This window comes from Arachis stenosperma, chromosome 2 (genome assembly GCF_014773155.1).
Source record: "Arachis stenosperma cultivar V10309 chromosome 2, arast.V10309.gnm1.PFL2, whole genome shotgun sequence".
NCBI classification, from domain to species: Eukaryota; Viridiplantae; Streptophyta; class Magnoliopsida; order Fabales; family Fabaceae; genus Arachis; species Arachis stenosperma.
Genome location: NC_080378.1, coordinates 51222035 through 51244334, shown reverse-complemented (window position 1 = coordinate 51244334; position 22300 = coordinate 51222035). Strand labels below are relative to the sequence as shown.

At 39.5% G+C, this 22300-nt stretch overlaps 1 non-coding gene across 1 annotated transcript; it reads right to left on the bottom strand.

The window, feature by feature from the left end:
- Positions 1-974: 974 nt before the first annotated feature.
- Positions 975-1082, bottom strand: LOC130964082 (small nucleolar RNA R71). The gene has a single exon (XR_009080192.1). It is a non-coding gene; the product is annotated as a small nucleolar RNA R71 (small nucleolar RNA).
- Positions 1083-22300: the final 21218 nt, after the last annotated feature.

The following is a 22300-nucleotide window of genomic DNA, read 5'->3' as shown; positions in this document are numbered from 1 at the left end:
TTTAAATTGTTTTTCAGTAATCTCTTTTCAATCATATCTTTTTAAAACCATAACTTTTAAATCATATCTTTTTAATCACATCTTTTTCAAAATAGTTTTCAATCATATCTTTTTAATTTCTAATTTCAAAATCTTTTTCAAAAATCACTTGATTTCTTTTCCACTCTTAGTTTTCGAAAATCAATTAGTATTTTTTCCAAAATGTTTTTAAAATCTTTTTAATTTATTTTCGAAAATTTCTTCCCCACTTCTAACATCCTTCTATTTATGGACTAACACTCCTCCTCAATGCACAATTCGAACTCCATCTTTCTTGATCAGTTCGAATTCTTCTACCTCTTCCTTCTATTTTTCTTTTCCTTTGATACCTCAAGGAATCTCTATACTGTGACATAGAGGATTCCATATTTTCTTGTTCTCTTCTTTTTCATATGAGCAGGAGCAAAGACAAAAGCATTCTTGTTGAGGCTGACCCTGAACCTGAAAGGACCTTGAAGCGAAAGCTAAGAGAAGCTAAGGCACAACTCTCTGTAGAGGACCTAACAGAAATCTTCAAAGAAGAAGAACCCATGGCAGCCGAAAACAACAACAATGCCAACAATGCAAGGAAGGTGCTTGGTGACTTTACTGCACCTACTCCCGACTTCTATGGGAGAAACATCTCTATCCCTGCCATTGGAGCAAAAAACTTTGAGCTTAAGCCTCAATTAGTTTCTCTAATGCAACAGAATTGCAAGTTCCATGGACTTCCATTGGAAGATCCTCATCAGTTTTTAGCTGAATTCTTGCAAATCTGTGACACTGTCAAGACTAATGGGGTTAACCCTGAGGTCTACAGACTTATGCTATTCCCTTTTACTATAAGAGATAGAGTTAGGATTTGGTTGGACTCACAACCTAAAGAAAGCCTGAACTTTTGGGAAAAGCTAGTCAATGCCTTCTTGGCAAAGTTCTTTCCACCTCAAAAATTGAGTAAGCTTAGAGTGGAAGTCCAAACCTTCAGACAGAAGGAAGGTGAATCCCTCTATGAAGCTTGGGAAAGATACAAACAATTGATCAGAAAGTGTCCTTCTGACATGCTTTCTGAATGGAGCATTATAGGTATCTTCTATGATAGTCTGTCTGAACTGTCCAAGATGTCATTGGACAGCTCTGCTGGAGGATCTCTTCATCTGAAGAAGACGCCTGCAGAAGCTCAAGAACTCATTGAAATGGTTGCAAATAACCAATTCATGTACACTTTTGAAAGGAATCCTGTGAACAATGGGACGAATCAGAAGAAAGGAGTCCTTGAGATTGATACTCTGAATGCCATATTAGCTCAGAACAAAATATTGACTCAGCAAGTCAATATGATCTCTCAAAGTCTATTTGGAATGCAAGCTACACCAGGCAGTACTAAGGATGCTTCATCTGAAGAAGAATCTTATGATCTTGAGAACCCTTCAATGGAAGAGGTGAATTACATGGGAGAATCCTATGGAAACACCTATAATTCTTCATGTAGAAATCATCCAAATCTCTCATGGAAGGATCAATAGAGACCTCAACAAGGTTTCAACAACAATAATGGTGGAAGAAACAGGTTTAGCAATGGCAAGCCTTTTCCATCATCTTCTCAGCAACAGACAGAGAATTCTAAGCAGAGCCACTCTGACTTAGCAACCATGGTCTCTGATCTAATCAAAACCACTCAAAGTTTCATGACTGAAACAAGGTCCTCCATTAGGAATTTGGAGGCACAAGTGGGACAGCTGAGCAAGAAAATTACTGAACTCCCTCCTAGTACTCTTCCAAGCAATATAGAAGAGAATCCAAAAGGAGAATGCAAGGCCATTAACATGACCCACATGGCCGAACTTGGAAAGGAGGAAGAGGCAGTGATCGCCCCTGAGGAAGACCTCAATGGACGTCCACTGGCCTCCAATGAGTTCCCCAATGAGGAACCATGGGAATCTGAGGCTCACAATGAGACTATAGAGATTCCATTAGATTTACTTCTGCCATTCATGAGCTCTGATGAGTATTCTTCCTCTGAAGAGGATGAAGATGTCACTGAAGAGCAAGTTGCCAAGTACCTGGGAGCAATCATGAAGCTAAATGACATGTTATTTGGTAATGAGACTTGGGAAGATGAACCCCCTTTGCTCACCAAAGAACTGGATGACTTGACTAGGCAGAGATTACCTCAAAAGAGACAGGATCCTGGGAAGTTTTTAATACCTTGTACCATAGGCACCATGACCTTTAAGAAGGCTCTGTGTGACTTAGGGTCAAGTATAAACCTCATGCCTCTCTCTGTAATGGAGAAGCTAGGGATCTTTGAGGTACAAGCTGCAAGAATCTCACTAGAGATGGCAGATAATTCGAGAAAACAAGCTTATGGACTTGTAGAGGATGTTTTGGTGAAAGTTGAAGACCATTACATCCCTGCTGATTTCATAGTCCTAGAGACTGGGAAGTGCATGGATGAATCCATCATCCTTGGCAGACCCTTCCTAGCCAAAGCAAAGGCTGTGATTGATGTTGACAGAGGAGAATTGATCATTCAAGAGAATGAAGAATCCTTTGTGTTTAAGGCTCAAGGATATCCCTCTGTTACCATGGAGAGGAAGCATGAAGAGCTTCTCTCAAAACAGAGCCAAACAGAGCCCCTACAGTCAAACTTTAAGTTTGGTGTTGGGAGGCCACAACCAACTTCTAAGTTTGGTGTTGAACCCCCACATTCAAACTCTAAGTTTGGTGTTGGGAGGTTCCAACATTGCTCTGAGTATCTGTGAGGCTCCATGAGAGCCCATTGTCAAGCTATTGACATTAAAGAAGTGCTTGTTGGGAGGCAACCCAATGTTATATTTATCTATTTTCCTTTGTTATTTTATGTTTTCTGTAGGTTGATGATCATGGGAAGTCACAAAATCAATTAAAAAAGCAAAAACAGAATGAAAAACAGAAAGAAAAATAGCACACCTTGGAGGAAAATCTTGCTGGCGTTTAAACGCCGGTAAGGGCAGCAAATGGGGGTTTAACGCCCAATCTGGCACCATTCTGGGCGTTTAACGCCAGAAAGGGGCACCAGACTGGCGTTAAACGCCAAGAAAAGGCAAGAAGCTGGCGTTAAATGCCAGAAATGGGCACCAGCCCAGCGTTAAACGCCAAAATTGGCATAAAGAGCATTTTTGCTCGCCACTTGGTACAGGGATGAATTTCCCTTGACACCTCAGGATCTGTGGACCCCACAGGATCCCCACCTACCCTACCACTCTCTCTCTTCTTCACCCATTCACTAATCACCTCAACACCTCTTCCCCAAAACCCCTCACCTATCAAATCCCACTATTCTCTTCACCACTCACATCCATCATTCATAAAACCCCACCTACCTCACCATTCAAATTCAAACCACTTTCCCTCCCAAACCTACCCATAATGGCCGAACCATACACCCCCTCTCCACTCCTATATAAACCCATCTTCACTCCTTCTCACACAACCTAAACACTACTTCTCTCCCTTGGCCGAACCACAAAGCCCCCTCCATCTCCTCTATTTCTTCTTCTTCTACTCTCTTCTTTCTTCTTTTGCTCGAGGACGAGCAAATCTTCTAAGTTTGTTGTGGTAAAAGCATTGTTTTTTGTTTTTCCATAACCATTTATGGCATCTAAGGCCGGAGAAACCTCTAGAAAGAGGAAAGGGAAGGCAAAAGCTTCCACCTCCGAGTCATGGGAGATGGAGAGATTCATCTCAAGGGTGCATTAAGACCACTTCTATGAAGTTGTGGCCATGAAGAAGGTGATCCCCGAGGTCCCTTTCAAACTCAAAAGGAGTGAATATCCGGAGATCCGACATGAGATCCGAAGAAGAGGTTGGAAAGTTCTTACCAACCCCATTCAACAAGTCGGAATCTTAATGGTTCAAGAGTTCTATGCCAATGCATGGATCACCAAGAACCATGATCAAAGTGTGAACTCGGACCCAAAGAATTGGCTCATAATGGTTCGGGGGAAATGCTTAGATTTTAGTCTGGAAAATGTAAGGTTGGCATTCAACTTGCCCATGATGCAAGGATATGAACACCCTTACACTAGAAAGGTCAACTTTGATCAAAGGTTGGACCAAGTCCTCATAGATATTTGTGAAGAGGGCGCTCAATGGAAGAGAGATTCAAGAGGGAAGCCGGTTCAACTGAGAAGGCATGACCTCAAGCCCGTGGCTAGGGGATGGTTGGAGTTTATCCGACACTCAATCATTCCCACTAGCAACCGGTCCGAAGTTACTATAGACCGGGCTATCATGATTCATAGCATCATGATTGGAGAGGAAGTAAAAGTTCATGAGGTTATAGCCCAAGAACTTTATAAGGTGGCGGACAAGTCCTCTACCTTGGCAAGGTTAGCCTTTCCTCATCTTATTTGTCACCTCTGTTATTCAGTTGGAATTGACATAGAGGGAGACATCCTCATTGATGAGGACAAGCCCATCACTAAGAAAAGGATGGAGCAAACAAGAGATCCCACTCATCATGAAATCCCTGAGATACCTCAAGGGATGCACTTTCCTCCACAAAACTATTGGAAGCAAATCAACACCTCCCTAGGAGAATTGAGTTCCAACATGGGACAACTAAGGGTGGAGCACCAAGAAAATTCCATCCTCCTCCATGAAATTAGAGAAGATCAAATAATCATGAGAGAGGAGCAACAAAGGCAAGGAAGAGACATTGAGGAGCTTAAGCACTCCATAAGATCTTCAAGAGGAAGAACAAGCCGCCATCACTAAGGTGGACCCGTTCTTTAATTTCCTTGTTCTTTATTTTCATGTTTTTCGAATTTTTATGCTTATGTTTATCTATGTTTGTGTCTTATGATCATTAGTGTCTTAGTGTCTATGCCTTAAAGTTATGAATGTCCTATGAATCCATCACCTTTCTTAAATGAAAAATGTTCTTAATTGAAAAAGAGAAGAATTGCATGAATTTTGAATTTTATAACAGATTAATTATTTTGATGTGGTGGCAATACTTTTGGTTTCTAAATGTATGCTTGAACAGTGCATATGTCTTTTGAATTTGTTGTTCATGAATAATTGGCTCTTGAAAGAATGATGAAAAAGGAGACATGTTACTGAGGATCTGAAAAATCATAAAAATGATTCTTGAAGCAAGAAAAAGTAGTGAATACAAAAAAAAATGAAAAAAAGGAAGGAAAAAGAAAAAAGAAAAAAAATAATAATGAAGTTGTGATCCAAGGCAAAAAGAGTGTGCTTAAGAACCCTGGACACCTCTAATTGGGGACTCTAGCAAAGCTGAGTCACAATCTGAAAAAGGTTCACCCAATTATGTGTCTATGGCATGTATGTATCCGGTGGTAATACTGGAAGACAGAATGCTTTGGGCCACGGCCAAGACTCATAAAGTAGCTGTGTTTAAGAATCATCATACTTAACTAGGAGAATCAATAACACTATCTGGATTCTGAGTTCCTATAGAAGCCAATCATTCTGAATTTCAAAGGATAGAGTGAGATGCCAAAACTATTCAGAGGCAAAAAGCTAAAAGCCACGCTCATCTAATTAATAGTGATCTTCATAGATGTTTTTGGAATTCATTGCATATTCTCTTCTTTTTATCTTATTTAATTTTCAGTTGCTTGGGGACAAGCAACAATTTAAGTTTGGTGTTGTGATGAGCGGATAATTTATACACTTTTTGGTATTGTTTTTAGTATGTTTTTAGTATGTTTTAGTTAGTTTTTATTATATTTTTATTAGTTTTTAGTTAAAATTCACTTTTATGGAATTTGCTATTAGTTTGTGTGTTTTTCTGTGATTTCAGGTATTTTCTGGCTGAAATTGAGGGACCTGAGCAAAAATCTGATTCAGAGGCTGAAAAGGACTGCAGATGCTGTTGGATTCTGACCTCCCTGCACTCGAAGTGGATTTTCTGGAGCTACAAAAGCCCAATTGGCGCGCTCTCAACTGCGTTGGAAAGTAGACATCCTGGGATTTCCAACAATTTATAATAGTTCATACTTTGCTCGAGATTTGATGGCCCAAACAGGCGTTCCAAATCAGCTCAAAATTGCCCGACGTTAAACGCCGAAACTGGCACAAGAATGGGAGCTAAACGCCCAAACTGGCACAAAAGCTGGCGTTTAACTCCAAGAAAAGTCTCTACACATGAAAGCTTCAATGCTCAGCCCAAGCACACACCAAGTGGGCCCGGAAGTGGATTTTTATGTCATTTACTCATCTTTGTAAACCCTAAGCTACTAGTTCTCTACAAATAGGACCTTTTACTATTGTATTTTCATCTTGGTAGCTATCTTTGATCAGTCTTATGCTGTCTTAGATCATGGGGCTGGCCTCACGGCCATGCCTGAACCTTGTTCTTATGTATTTTCAATAGTGGAGATTCTACACACCATAGATTAAGGTGTGGAGCTCTGCTGTACCTCGAGTATTAATGCAATTAATATTGTTCTTCTATTCAATTCAGCTTGTTCTTGTTCTAAGATATCACTTGTTCCTCAACTTGATGAATGTGATGATCCGTGACACTCATCATCATTCTCACCTATGAACGTGTGCCTGACAACCACCTCCGTTCTACCTTAGATTGAGTGGATATCTCTTGGATCCCTTAATCGGAATCTTCGTGGTGTAAGCAAGAATTGATGGCGGCATTCAAGAGAATCCGGAAGGTCTAAACCTTGTCTGTGGTATTCTGAGTAGGATTCAATGATTGAATGACTGTGACGAGCTGCAAACTCCTGAAGGCTGGGCGTTAGTGACAGACGCAAAAGAATCAATGGATTCTATTCCAACCTGATTGAGAACCGACAGATGATTAGCTGTGCTGTGACAGAGTGCGTTGAACATTTTCACTGAGAGGACGGGACTGTAGCCACTGACAACGGTGATGCCCAACATATAGCTTGCCATGGAAATGAGTAAGAAGGATTGGATGAAGACAGTAGGAAAGCAGAGAGACGGAAGGGACATAGCATCTCCATTCGCTTATCTGAAATTCTCACCAATGAATTACATAAGTATCTCTATCTTTATTTTATGTTTTATTCATAAATCATCCATAACCATTTGAATATGCCTGACTAAGATTTACAAGGTGACCATAGCTTGCTTCATACCAACAATCTCCGTGGGATCGACCCTTACTCGCGTAACGTTTATTACTTGGATGACCCAGTGCACTTGCTGGTTAGTTGTGCGATGTTGTGATAAAAAGTTGAGATTGCAATTGAGCGTACCATATTGATGGTGCCATTGATGATCACAATTTCGTGCACCAGTAGTGGTGCTAAATTTTCGTCCCCGGAGGATGGGGGGTACCTGCAAGGGACTCCGATGCTTAAGTTAGCAAGGGTATTAAGCAGGTATTGAGTAGAATCAGAGTATGAGTTATACTGGGTGCTCCAGTGTATTTATAATGGTCTAGAGTGACCTTTGCAGATAAGATAAGTTAGTTATCTTATCTTTTATCTTTATCTTTATCTTTCATGGGAACTGCCCTTATCTCTATAGGCTTGGGCTGCCTTTGGATTGGGGTCGTGTTCCTCTATTTGGGCCCTTTATTGGGCTTTCCTGTGATTTGGCCGAGCTCTTTGAGAGGAGGTCGGTTTGTCCTGACCTGAAGAGGTCGGTCGCTTTGTCTGTAGAACATCCCGGGTCGGACAGATCGACCCAGGATATGAATAGTGCCCCTGCTCGAGCTCAGTCCTCCTTTGGAGGTAGAATCTTAGTTTTTCGAACCTTCTCAGGTGGAGCTGAACTCGAGCATTTTGTCGACTTCATATTTGTAGAGTTCCTTTTTGAATGTGGAACGTTTCGCTTCCTCTGAGAGTGCGCGCTTTTGTATTAGCGTCCTAGCCTTGGGAATGTGCGAGGGTTTTAATGCCCTCATTAATTGGTTTTTAATGCCCCTATTTTCTCTTGGTTTTCTTTTTTCAAATTTTGTATCCAAGAGACGGTTTTCTTTTTCCCGTAACTTCCCTTCTTTTTCGCCGTTTCCTGTCCTATATTTCTCATTTTCTCTCTGTGACATTTTGGCATTCGCTAGTGCTTCTGCTTTGCGGTCGATCCTTGCTGCTCTACTCTGCTTTTCAGCTTTTTCCTTCAAAGCTTTCCTCCTTCTTCAAGGTTGGTTATGCTTTCTCTTCACCGTTTATTTCTGCTGCTTTGTTTTTTATTCTTTGATGACGCTCTGATTTTTGTACGTCGAAAAGTTTGAACCCTTTCCTTAGTTTCTATACTTGGTTTATTGCTGTGTTGCCTATTTCTTGGTCTTTTTTTTGTCCTTCTGTATGTTTGGGTGATTTTCCTAGTTCTGGCTTCTTTTTAGGGCTTCGTGTGTTGTCGTTGATTTCTATACTGCCATTTTTGAAAAAGGTTGCTCCTTTGATAACTTGCTTGCTCCATTGATGATTTTGTTTTTGTTGATGACTTTTCTTCGATAGAGACGATGGTTTTTGATGACTTTCTTTTTGACTTTCGCCTTTTGGGACGCTGTTTTGTTTGAAAGAGTGTTTTAACTTTGTAGTAGTGAGAATCAAGAACGCAACTATGAGTTGGTGGCACCCGATTCTGATGATAGGGTCTGTTTTCCTACTTCGACCCAGGGAGAGCGTCCTTTCTTTTATGCATACGATTTCTTCTTTAGCCAGATGGATATTACCCTTCCTTTTACTTCCTTTGAGATCGACCTGTTGTGGTCTTGCAACGTGGCCCCATCTCAGCTTCATCCGAATTCTTGGGGTTTTATGAAGATTTTTCAGATGGTTTGTCATGAGTTTGGTGTTAAACCCTATTTAACCCTTTTTCTGTATCTCTTTGTGTTGACCAAGCCTGGGACTACCAAAAAGAAAGCTTCTTGGATTTCTTTTAGGTCGGCCAGGGACATAAAGTCTTCTCCATATATGATGAGTCTTTTCGCGATTTTAAGAATTACTTTTTCAAGGTCCGAGTTGTTGAAGGAGCTCGTCCTTTCTTCCTGGATGAGAATAGCGAGCCTCGTTTTCCTTTATAGTGGCAGAGGAATGTAGTTATGTCTAGGTATACCTGGGAGATGTTAGACAAGGTCGAGCAGGCCTTCGTCGCTGCTTTAGAGGATATTTGGGGGAAGCCTCCTCATCTTGAGACCAAGAAATTTCTGGAGGATCCGTCCTTGATTCGTGCTGTGCTGGGTATTTTATAAACTGTGTTCCCATGTCTTTTGTTCTCACTACAAGAAAAATACCCATTCAGCCACACTTTTTTTAAGCTACATTTGAAAAGCGTAGCCTATTCTATGAATAGGCTACGCTTTTCTCTGTGTTGCCTTTTTATAAGAGAAAAGGATACACAATTGTGGCATCATTTAAAAAGTGTAGCCTTAGGTATTTTAGAAATCACTTATAAAGCGAAGCCGTAGGTTGATATCTATAGGTTCACTTTTTGTATCAAAGGAGACACTTTTAGAGAGTAGCCTGTTTATTAAGTTTTGGGTGCGTTTTAAAAGTGATGCCTAATGTATCTAGAACGAAAAATTTGACACTTGATAAATTTTATGCCTAAGATAAAATCTTATGCGTTTTAAAAGTAATCTTTATAGCATTATATTTGAATTCTAAATTGTTATCCTATTATCAATATTTTATAAAATTGTTATATTACTTTTATATATTTTTTCCTAATTTATCAAATCAAAACCTAATTTAATTTACCATAATTTCACAAGACGCACACTACATACGTTGAGAGAAAAGGAAATAAATAGTGAAGAGAGAAAGGGGAGCTCGAAGGGGGGAGAAGAGAGATCGAGAGGGGGAGATGGAGAAGTCGGGAGTCGGGGAGTAAGGGAATAGGAGGAAGACGCTGGGATGATCAAGAAGGCTTCGACTTTGTCATCCTCGTGCATCCGTTGCTGCTACCATCATCGATCAGAGCTACTGCGCGTGGAGAGAAGGGGAGATGACGTCGCTGTTTCTATTTGGGATCGCTGCCGCCGTTCAAGTCACTACAGGAGGAGAACGCCACTGCGTGAAGCGAGGTGATGAGCGAAGTAGAACGTGTACAGGAAGAAGGAGAGCACGACGACTAGGAGGAGGCAGCGCCGCTGCCGTTGCTACTAGGGTTTGTCTTTGGAATCCCTGGTCGCCGCTATCGTTGCGGGTGAGTCAATTCTGTCCTAGCTACTAGAGTTACCATTTCTGAACCCTTGTTGCTTTGAAATGATCCGGGCTCGGTCTCTAATATTCCTAATTATACTGTATTCGTTGGAATCGCCACAATTGGAGCTCATCGCTAGAGAAGAAAAACTGTTGCGCCATCTTCTTCATTTTAACTCTGAACCTCCATTCATAACCCTGAAATGTTTCCACTCTTATTCTATTTAGCATTTTGTTTCTCTGCTATATTCTTATTTTAATTACGGTAGCCGATACCTTTGTTTTAGTGTTGATGTGTTCTGCTAAAGCTGTCAAAATTGTTGTTGTTGCGGGTGTGATCATGGTTGATGCTGTTGCCACGTCCCAATTATGTTGGAATTGTTGCTGCTGCTATGAATTCAAAAAGAGCAGGTTTATCGTGGTTAATTCCTTCCGGTTTAGCTAATCGAGGTAGCGGGTTTAAAACGATTTCAATTTAAGAATGCCTACAAGGTTTATTGAATAACTGCAAATAGATTTTAATAGCTGTGAGTAATTGATTGATTATGTGAATATTGAATTGTGGCTGAAATTGTGATTGGAATGGTTGAGATTGTGATTTGGAATTGTTGATTAGTGATATTGATTGATTATGTGGATTGGGAATTGTTTGATAACTAATTGTTGAGAATTTCTGAATTTTAATGGGTTATGTTGGATTTGTTGACGTTGAGCTGTTATTTGGTATATTGTAGTGTTAATGAACTTGGTTGGTGGTTGATTTGGAATTGGTTTTGAGGGGTTTTGAAGAGTTGGATTTTGAATACCAAATAGTTGCTGAAAATCTGATTTTTGAAATTAAAAGATGACTTTAGAAGTGAATCAGTTATTCAACGATAATCGAAATGATATGAGAGTAAAGGCTGAGTAAAGTATAATAAAAGTTGTTGTTGGGACTCAATTTTGAGAAGTTTGAATTAATTATAGAACTAGTTATGATTTTTCAAAGTTAAAATGTAAAACTTGATTTTCTGCATTACTTTTAAACGAAGCCGGAAACTTTGAAAAGCTATAACTAATTTTGTGATTATCGGAATTGCATGGGACCAAGTCCGGATTAAGCTTGGAAATATACGGACTGGTGAATTTGAGACTTTTTTATTAAGTTTATGATTTATGGTATATTTTTGAATTATGGATGTCAAATCTGGTTCTTCTGCAGAACGTTTAACACAGCAGCAACTTGTTTCCACTATTGGAATTTCTCCGATTTGAATTTTAAAATGGAACTAATTTTAAATAAAACTCTGGTCTTAATACTTTAATTTCATAAAAATTTAGAATTGTTAGAGTTGTGGTTTTAAAGATTTGGATTTTTAAAGTAAGATGTATTATGCAGTAAAAGTCAAGTTTTGTTTTCTAAGTCAGTAACTTTGAGACTTTATAATTTTTAATTCTGGAATGATATTGAGGTGAAACCAATTGGAGGTGAAATTTTAGTATGTTTAGTATATATGATTCAAATTTCAGGGTTTTCCATGTTTTAATAAGTGAGTTATGGGACTTGGAAGTGGCTGTGTTCAATGATTTGTAAAACAGAATTCTGTAGAAAATTACCTGACTTCCAAGCTACGTAACTTCTTCATTAAAAATGGTATGACCCTGGAATCAATTGAGAAAGAAATTTGGATAAGTTATGTTTAACCACATTAATTTTTAAGATGGTTGGATTTAATTTGGATTTTATATGAAATTTCGAATGTTGTATGCTGCTGCTGTCTTCTGGATTTAAAACACTGCAGAGCAGTCACGGTTTTGCTTATATTCCCGAAGCTAGAGTCGGCGAAAAATTATGATTTTTGGTTTAATAGAAAGCTTGATTTAAAACTCTTTTGCTCCAAAGTACACAATGGTAGCCGGAGAAAGAGCGGAGCTTCGGGGTCTAAATTTAGTGGGCCTGGCTCGACGTGGATTCAGCACTGCAGAGGTTATACTAACCAAAATTTTAAAATTACTTGTCTTCGATTATTTTTCATTGCAACTAAACTTCTCTCTTGTTTAATTATCCAAATCAGGAACCTTAAAGCAGCCTATCGGAAGATATTCATGCGTGCTGATGCAAATGCCGGGTCATTTGAGGATAGGCTTGTCGAAGTGGTATTTCTCTGTTTTGCTTTATCGCTTTTAGGTAGCCATGATTTGTAGTAACTTAGCAATGTCACATTATAGATATAATTACGCTGGCGTGGTTAACCACCCCCTTCCCCCGGTGGCACACGCAAAAAAAAAGAAAAAGCAAAGAAAATTGCATGTTGCCTTTTGTCTGATATAAATTTCTAACCTAAGGTTGTTGATAAATAGATCTCTTTTATTTCACAAGATATATATTTTTAGTGAGAATATGAAAGAAAGCATTAACATTGTACTGTGACATTTTTTTCGTATGGTTTGCCACATGGATCATGATTGTTAAAAAATATTAAATAGAAGAAAGATACTTTCAAAAACTTCAGGGTGTAATGCATTGTGGATTAATGCTTTGGTGTTTGCTCTACGGTGTTAAATTAAGTTAACATGGTTGCCGTTTCTTTTTTTATTTTTTTAGTTTTGGAAAACGGGTCTGCATGTGAAGGAAATCATTGTTGTGTTGAGTATCTTATTATGTTTTACCATAATTGTAGGCCATGTTGCTGGATTTTGTGCTCTGTGTGCAATACAGAATCATGTAAGTCGTGCACTGCATGCATCTGGAAGAACATTATCCCCCGAGGATCTGGTTGGGAATCTGCGGTGTATCCTTATGTTTTGAGTTGTTTGTTTATGGATAAGCAGTTAAGAATGTTTCTTTTATTTTCACCTTCATGTTTCTTTTTGGGAAATTTGATAAGAATTAGGTTGCCTTCCTAAAAATATCCTGTTGCACTGTGTGTTTGTTCCTTTACTTGGTTTTTGACACTAAGTATATAGAAATAAACTCTTAGCTTAGGCATACTTGATGTGCTATAGTTTGTTAGCCGAGTAGTATCACTTATTTTCATATTAGCGTGAACTTTGTACTTCCTGACCTTAGATCAGGCATATCACGAAATTTCCAAAATGCAAGGCAGGAGGATGCACATGAATATATGGTCAACTTACTTGAGTCAATGCATAAATGCTGCCTGCCTTCTGGTGTTCCAAGTGAATCACCTAGTGCTTATGAGAAAAGTTTTGTTCATAAAATATTTGGTGGTCATCTGCGAAGTCAGGTTAGATTTCTTGACTGCTGGTTTATTTTTTGTGAGTGAGGTCATTACTAATTGAGTTTAGAAATGGTCTGGTAAATATGTAACCCATAAATTGTGATCTGTATAGAACAATATTGCTCTATAATTTTTTTCCCCTGTAATGACTGATTGTCGTATACTTATGTGGTTGCTTTCTCTTAGGTGAAATGTCAGCAGTGTTCCTTTTGCTCCAACAAGTTTGATCCATTCTTAGATCTAAGCCTCGAAATTTTCAAGGCAGAATCATTGCAGAAAGCACTTGCAAATTTCACTGCTGCATAATGGTTGGATGGAGGGGAGAGGCAATACAATTGTCAAAGATGCAAGCAGAAAGTTAGGGCTCTAAGACATGTATGGTTAACTAATGATTTTTATTAGAAGATACTTTTATTGGCTAAGTGATATTATGGTTTTGATATGGCTATGCTTACTTTAGTTTGAGATGTATGAATTTTTACTGTTAACTTCATTCTTGTACTTTTGGATCAATATTATAAATATATTTTAGTTAGAGATAATTTTTATTATATAAAGAAATTATTTAGTATAATTATGTATTTATTTTTATTTTGTAATATTCAACTCATTTAAATAAAAATGCAGAATTATTATACATGTAATCATATTAACTATTATGTTGTATTAATAATTATTAGATAATTAATTAATTATATATATATATATATATATATATATATATATATATATATAGAAAAAAAGAAAAGACCTAAAGCTACACTTATATACAGTAGCTATAGTATACAAAAAAAAAGAGACCTAAGGCTACACTTATATACAGTAGCTATAGTATACAAAAAAGAGGGACCTAAGGCTACGCTTATAAAAAGTAGCTATGGTATACAATGTGGCTACGCTTTACAAGTGATACAGTAGTGTTGAAAAGCGTAGCCTATTCTGAAAAAATGAAAGCTGAAAAGCGTAGCCTTTGGTCCTGGACAACATCACTTGAAAAGCGTAGCCTATTCTCAAAGGCCAAAAGCGTAGCCCTTGGTGCAGAAAAGCGTAGCCTTTGAGAATAGGCAACGGCCGAATAGGAATCACTCCAAAAAGCGTAGCCGTAGCCCAAAAAGCGTAGCCGTAGCCTAAGGCATCATTTTTTTCACTTTTGGCTACACTTTTCAAGTGTACCTGAATGGGTGTTTTTCTTGTAGTGTCTCTACTTTCTTTTCTGGGTAATCATAAGTCGTTGTTTTTTCCCCTTATTTTTCAGAGATGTCGAAGAATAATGACTCACTGAAGGCCTTTAAGAAGGCGAGGAAGGCTACCGCGGCTCAGAACGTCCCGGCCAAGGTGGTCGGGGAAGGGTCCTCCCAAGTTTTGTCGAAGCCGTCCGTCCCGAGCTCTCCTAGGCCAAGGAGGATAATCCCGACTCCCCGGGTTGATTTGATTGACCCGCCTCAGACTTCAGTGGGTACCTTTGCTCCTCCAGTTGCTCCTCCTCCAAAAAGACCTCGGACTGTCGAGCCGTTTAAACTTGGTGCTCCCGATTTTGATGCCGTTGGGTTTGTAGACCAACAAATTGCTCCTTATGGTATCATGCCTACCGACGATGTATCCATTCTTTGTCATTTAGAATTTATTACTCGGAGTGGTATTACTCTGGCACACATAGGAGCGGCTTTATACCGAACTGCTCAGGATCTTCCTATTCATGCTACCAAGGCTTTTATGGAGGAGGCAAAATCAAAATTTGACCGAATTAAGGGTTTGAAGGAGGAGCTCGAGGTGGAAGTGGCCGAGCTGAAAAAAGAGCTGAAGGGGGAGAAGGCCCGGCTGTTGGTCTGGCGGCTTCCGCGCAACTGGCCGAGGATACGGCTCAAAAACACAAGGATAGCTATGTTACTACTTATAGAAAGGTGATGGAGCTCAGGAGTAGGTTGGAATCTGTTCCGAGGGTTACCTGAAACTATAGGTCGATCTCGGTCGAGATCTTCTGTGTTGGTCGGAGCCGACGTGTCCGGCAGGTGTATAGCGGCCGGAGCTGGTGTGTCTGACTTGTGGAACTGAGAGTGCTGCTGATCCTTTATCACCGAAGGGGTGGGGGTACCTGCAAGGGACTCCGATGCTTAAGTTAGCAAGGGTATTAAGCAGGTATTGAGTAGAATCAGAGTATGAGTTATACCTGGGTGCTCCAGTGTATTTATAATGGTGAGATGTGGCCTTCTGTGGATAAGATAAGTTAGTTATCTTATCTTATCTTTATCTTATCTTTGAGTGAGGTCATCTTTATCTTTAAGGGAACCGCCCTTCTTTCTGTAGGCTTGGGCCGCCTTAGGATTTGGGGCATGTTCCTCTATTTGGGCCCTTCTTTGGGCTTTCTGGGGACTTGATCGAGCTCTTTGGGAAGAGGTCGGGTTGTCCTGACCTGAAGAGGTCGGTCGCTTTACCTGTCGAACATCCCGGGTCGGACAGCTCGACCCAAGGTATGAACAGTGCCCCTGCTTGAGCTCGGTCTTCTTTTTGAGGTCGAATCCTTGACTTCGGTCCTTCTTTAGTGAAGCCGAACTCAAGTATTTTGTCGATTCCTTTGTAGAAGCTTTCGAATGTAGAACGTTTTTCTTCTTAAAAGCGCGCGCTTTTATATCGGCGCTTTGAAAACGTGCGAGGGTTTAATGCCTACATTAATTTTAATATTAATTGCCCGGTTTCCCTTTGGCTCTTTTATCTTGTTTTTGAAAACCCAGAAACGGTTTCTTTCCTTCCCCCTTTTCGTAACTTCTTCGCATTTCTCTCGCTTTCAACTTTTCTTTGTGTTGGGGCGTTGTTTGATTTTTCTGAAGCCTCTGCCTGGAGTTTTGCAGTTCCGCGTTTCAGCCTAGCGACGTTGCTTTTGCTCGTGTCTTCTCTTTTACTGTTGACAGAGCAATTCCAGTTTTTCGCCTTCCTTCTTCGACTTCCTCGAATCCTGCTGCTTTTTTCAGGTTGGTTCTAACTTTCTTGCTTCTTTTGCGGCTTTACTTTTAGTTTTTTGGTGAAGCTTTGATTTTGCATGTTTGAAAGTTTGAACCTTTTCGTGATCTTGCGTTTGTTTGCCGCTGTAAATGTGTTTTCCTTGGCTTTCTTTCGTGCGCTTGATAAACCCATATTTCATGGTTTATCTTGTGCTCAATTGAGTGGTTTTTATCTACTCTCTACCCACTTATTCATACTATTTGCATGTTTTACATTTGCCTTCCTAATTATGTGCTTTGATTGAAAACATGCTTCTTTGGACTTATATTTGCTTATTATTAATCCTCTCTTATCACCATTAGATGCCTTGATATGTGTGTTAAGTGTTTTCAGAGATTACAAGGCAGGAATGGCTCAGAGGATGGAAAGGAAGCATGCAAAAGTGGAAGGAATACAAGAAGTTGGAGAAACTGCTAAGCTGTCCAGCCTGACCTCTTCGCACTCAAACATCGATAACTTTAGCTACAAAGGTCCAAATGACGCGGTTCCAGTTGCGTTGGAAAGCTAACGTCCGGGGCTTCGATTTGATATATAATTTGCTATAGCTGCCCCAACGCCAGACGACGCGAACGCGTGGGTCACGCAGACGCGTGACCTGGCAGGAACACACCCCGCGCGGCCGCATGAGCCATGCGGCCGTGTCACTCTTCCGCGACCTGTACGGACCAGAAAGCGTTGGAAGTGATTTCTGGGCTGTTTCTGACCCAGTTTTCGGCTCAGAGAACACAGATTAGAGGCTATAAAGTGGGGGAATGCATCCATTCATGATTATGCACTCATAATTCACTTCTCATGATTTAGATTAGTTTTGAGAGGGGTTCTCTCCTCTCTCTCTTTAGGATTAGGATTTAGGATTTAGGATTTCTTCTTGTTTTAAGAGTAACTCTGGATCCCAGGTTCACTTTTCTTTTACTTTATATTTATTTCCTATTTTCAGATACTTCATTGCTTGTATTAGATATGTTGCCTAATTGGCTTATGAACTTTTCCATGTTAAGATTTGAATATTTTATTTAATGATATTTGAAGCATTTCAGTTTATGATTGTTCCTTTTTATTATTCTCAATCTGAGGATATTATTATTCTAGTAAATTTAGTTTTTATCCTTTTGGCTTTGGTTAAATAATTGGTAACTCTTGATTTATCAAACTCATTGTTGATTGAAAATTGGAATTAATTCATCCACTTAACTTACCTTCATAGTTAGAGGTTAACAAAGTGGGAGAAGAATCTAATTCTCTCATCACAATTGATAAGGATAACTGGGATAGGACCTCCAGTTCTTTATACCTTACCAAGAGTTTATTTTACAGTTATTTATTTATTTTTATTGCTTTGAAAATATGCTTGTGCCCATTGCCTAAATTCTCAAAACCCCCAATTTACAATCTCCATAGCCAATAATAAGAACATACCTCCCTGCAATTCCTTGAGAAGACGACCCGAGGTTCAATACTCGGTTATAAATTTTAAAAAGGGGTTTGTTACTTGTGACAACCAAAACGTTTGTACGAAGGGATTTCTGTCGGTTTAGAGACTATATCTACAACGCGACTGTTTTTATGACATTCTTTACTGGCAAAAATCCTAACGTCAAAATGGCGCCGTTGCCGGGGAATTGCAAACGTGTGCCTTATTATTGGTTATTGTAAATATTTTTTTAAAAAAAAATTTTAATTTTTTTAATTTTTCTTCCTATCTTTTTCAAAAATTATATCTTTTTCAAAATATTTTTTTTATTTTTTTTTATTTTCTCTAACTACTATGAATTCTCACCCCTCTCGCTTTGAGTTTAGTTCTAATTTTGTTGAAGGAAATAGAAACCACATCAGGAATATGCATCAAGGTCAGACCAATCAAGGATGGATGGAGCCAAAAGGATCTAATCAACCCTTCAGGCAATAACACCATCCTAGATATCATGGACAAAGACCAGGCTACAATGCATCCCAAGCTGATAGATATGGTGGACCACCTTGTAGCTACCAACAAGCCCCACCCTATGCTCAGAGATCATCCTTTCAACACAACCTCAACCCACCACACTCACAAGCCCCTTTCCACCATTCACCCCCATATGACCCTAACCCTCAACCACCATACCAACCACCTTATGAGCCATATGAACCATATATAGAACCACCCCAATTCCAACCCAATTACTCATAAGAACCACCACTTCAATATTCACCATCTCCATATCCATCAATCCAAGAGCATTATGATCCTACTTATGAAAACCGAGTGAATCAAGAGGCAAAGGATCGTCTCAAGGAAACAATGGATCGATTTCAGGCAACCACTCAACAACTGGGGCAAGTATTAATTCAATGGGCTTCTAGACGCTTAAATACACAAGGACCAGCCACAGCCCCATGTGGACAGTCTAGTGAAGAGCATAGCATAAAGGAGATACCAGAAACTCCTGTGGACGAAACAGAGCATGAATTCATACTAGAACAAGTAGAAGAAGCTATCATTGTTCAAGAAGAAGAGTTGGTTGAAGACTTAGGAGACGTAGAACCTCCATGGGAAAGACAAGACATAGAGCCTCCTTCCAATACGGTTGAATTTGATGCTGAAGAGGGTGTACAACTTCCAAAGCATATCATAGTTGAAGACTTGGAAGAGGGTGATCAAATGATGGAGATTCAAGAAGGAGAAGCATAACCTCCCATTCCCTTGGAAAGCAATGAAGAGGAGATTGAATTGAAAGAGAGCTACCAAGAGGAAGAGGTTGAAATTGAAGAAGTTTGCAAAGAGGTGGTAATTATCAGAGAAGAGCACAAGGGAGTGGAGCTTGCAATTTCATTAAAGATACCTCCCCCTAAGTCGCCATCATCCTTCACAACATTCAAGTGGGTAAAATTCATATCCCATAGCTTTTTAATCCCACTTGAATATGGGCTACTGGAGACGGATGGTCAACTTAGAGCTCTTTGTGGCATTAAGAGTAAAAGGAAGATGGTTAGTGGTAAGAATTGTCCTGCAAGGTTCATCATGGTTGGAAGCCTTAAGCTTAAACGTAAAGGTTGGTATAGAGATCAACTGAATGGGTCTAGAAAGCTATTTGGTCGCTGCAGTGAGAATTCAGATCACCCTTCACCCGGCTGGAAAAATGCAGATCAAGACAAAAACGGGTGTAAAGGTAAAGTTTGGGATCCTGGAATCTGTTCTGACATTTGTCACCCCGGGAGCCTAAGAATCTGTTTGAAGCTTCGTAAGGGCTTTACGTGCTTAGTCTGGGACCCCGGAGGTTACTGGAGATACAAATATTGGTTGGGTTTCCTAGATTAGTACAAGCATAAGCCACCATGACAGGAAGCTCATCAAATGTCCAACTTAAGGACTTTAACTAAAAGTGCTAGGTGGGAGACAACCCACCATGGTATGATCGTTCATTTTTCATTTTTATTTAGTTTTATTTGTTTTTGAATTTTATTTTATTTTGTTATATTGAACCTGGAGTTTTGCATCACATTCATATTAACACTGCATTCTGCATTTTTCAGATTATAAAAAAAAAAGCGAGCACGCGACGCGACCGCATCAGCGACGCGTCCGCGTCGCAAGGGGAGAAGAGAAAAATAAAAACGAACAGAGAGTCACGCTGGAGCGTGGCTGGAGGCGTGCCAGTGGCACAAATCGACCCATGCGATCGCGTCGCTGACGCGTCCGCGTCACATGGGCATAATGCCCTCCCACGCGGCCGCGTAGTTTTCCAAAAATGGCCATCCACGCGATCACATGCCCCATGTGATCGCGTCACCCAATATTTGGCACTAATAAGATTTTGAACAGAGAGTTGTGCGAGCGCGAGGCTACACTCGCGCCACTAGCACAAATCGAGTCACGCGATCGCATGACCCACGCGTCCGCGTCGCTTGACCTTATTGCGCACCACGCGGCCGCGTCACCCACGCGATCGCGTCGCCAGTGTCGCACACCTTAGCCTTATATGCCAAAATATTTTATCTTTTCTTCCCCAATCCTAATTTTTCCTCCCTCCTTTCTTCTTCACTTCTTTCCCTTCTAATTCTTCTTATTTTTCTTTTTATTTTATTTTAATTCATTTGCATACTTTCATTCATTGCATTATTTTCATTGGTCTTAGAAATTTATTTGGATAATTATTTACCATATTTTGTTTGTGGATTATTAAAGGAATTGTTTGACAATTATATTAATTTTTAAAGGGTTGCTTGCATGTTTACTTTAATACTTCCTATACCGTATTCACCATGCATGCTATGTGTTTGTGAAAAAGCCATATAGCATTATGCATTTCTCTATTTTACCTTATACTATTCAATGCTTACTTTTCATAAACTTCCTTTACTATTTTATTAATTAAATATAATTGTTAATACAAACGTTATTGTTAGTTTCTCACGACTAACAATACATTAAAAGCTTTTGATGCTTGATCTATGCTACTCATGCCCTTGCCGGCATGCTAATAAACATCTTGCATCCAATACTTCCCATGCCTTGCTATATTTCCATTGATGAACTGATCACATGGAATCGCGACCATGTCTTTCATTCACTATTTCCGTTGCTTTTGCTCGTGTCTTCTCTTTTACTGTTGAGAGAGCAATTCCAGTTTTTCGCCTTCCTTCTTCGACTTCCTCGAAGCCTGTTGCTTTTTTCAGGTTGGTTCTAACTTTCTTGCTTCTTTTGCGGCTTTACTTTTAGTTGTTTGGTGAAGCTTTGATTTTGCATGTTTGAAAGTTTGAACCTTTTCGTGATCTTGCGTTTGTTTGCCGCTGTAAATGTGTTTTCCTTGGCTTTCTTTCGTGCGCTTGATAAACCCATATTTCATGGTTTATCTTGTGCTCAATTGAGTGGTTTTTATCTACTCTCTACCCACTTATTCATACTATTTGCATGTTTTACATTTGCCTTCCTAATTATGTGCTTTGATTGAAAACATGCTTCTTTGGACTTATATTTGCTTATTATTAATCCTCTCTTATCACCATTAGATGCCTTGATATGTGTGTTAAGTGTTTTCAGAGATTACAAGGCAGGAATGGCTCAGAGGATGGAAAGGAAGCATGCAAAAGTGGAAGGAATACAAGAAGTTGGAGAAACTACTAAGCTGTCCAGCCTGACCTCTTCGCACTCAAACAGCGATAACTTTAGCTACAAAGGACCAAACGACGCGGTTCCAGTTGCGTTGGAAAGCTAACGTCCGGAGCTTCGATTTGATATATAATTTGTCATAGCTGCCCCGACGCCAGGCGACGCGAACGCGTGGGTCACGCAGACGCGTGACCTGGCAGGAACACACCCCGCGCGGCCGCATGAGCCATGCGGCCGTGTCACTCTTCCGCGACCTGTACGGACCAGAAAGCGTTGGAAGTGATTTCTGGGCTGTTTCTGACCCAGTTTTTGGCCCAGAGAACACAGATTAGAGGCTATAAAGTGGGGGAATGCATCCATTCATAATTATGCACTCATAATTCACTTCTCATGATTTAGATTAGTTTTGAGAGGGGTTCTCTCCTCTCTCTCTTTAGGATTAGGATTTAGGATTTAGGATTTCTTCTTGTTTTAAGAGTAACTCTGGATCCCAGGTTCACTTTTCTTTTACTTTATATTTATTTCCTATTTTCAGATACTTCATTGCTTGTATTAGATATGTTGCCTAATTGGCTTATGAACTTTTTCATGTTAAGATTTGAAAATTTTATTTAATGATATTTGAAGCATTTCAGTTTATGATTGTTCCTTTTTATTATTCCCAATCTGAGGATATTATTATTCTAGTAAATTTAGTTTTTATCCTTTTGGCTTTAGTTAAATAATTGGTAACTCTTGATTTATCAAACTCATTGTTGATTGAAAATTGGAATTAATTCATCTACTTAACTTACCTTTATAGTTAGAGGTTAACAAAGTGGGAGAAGAATCCA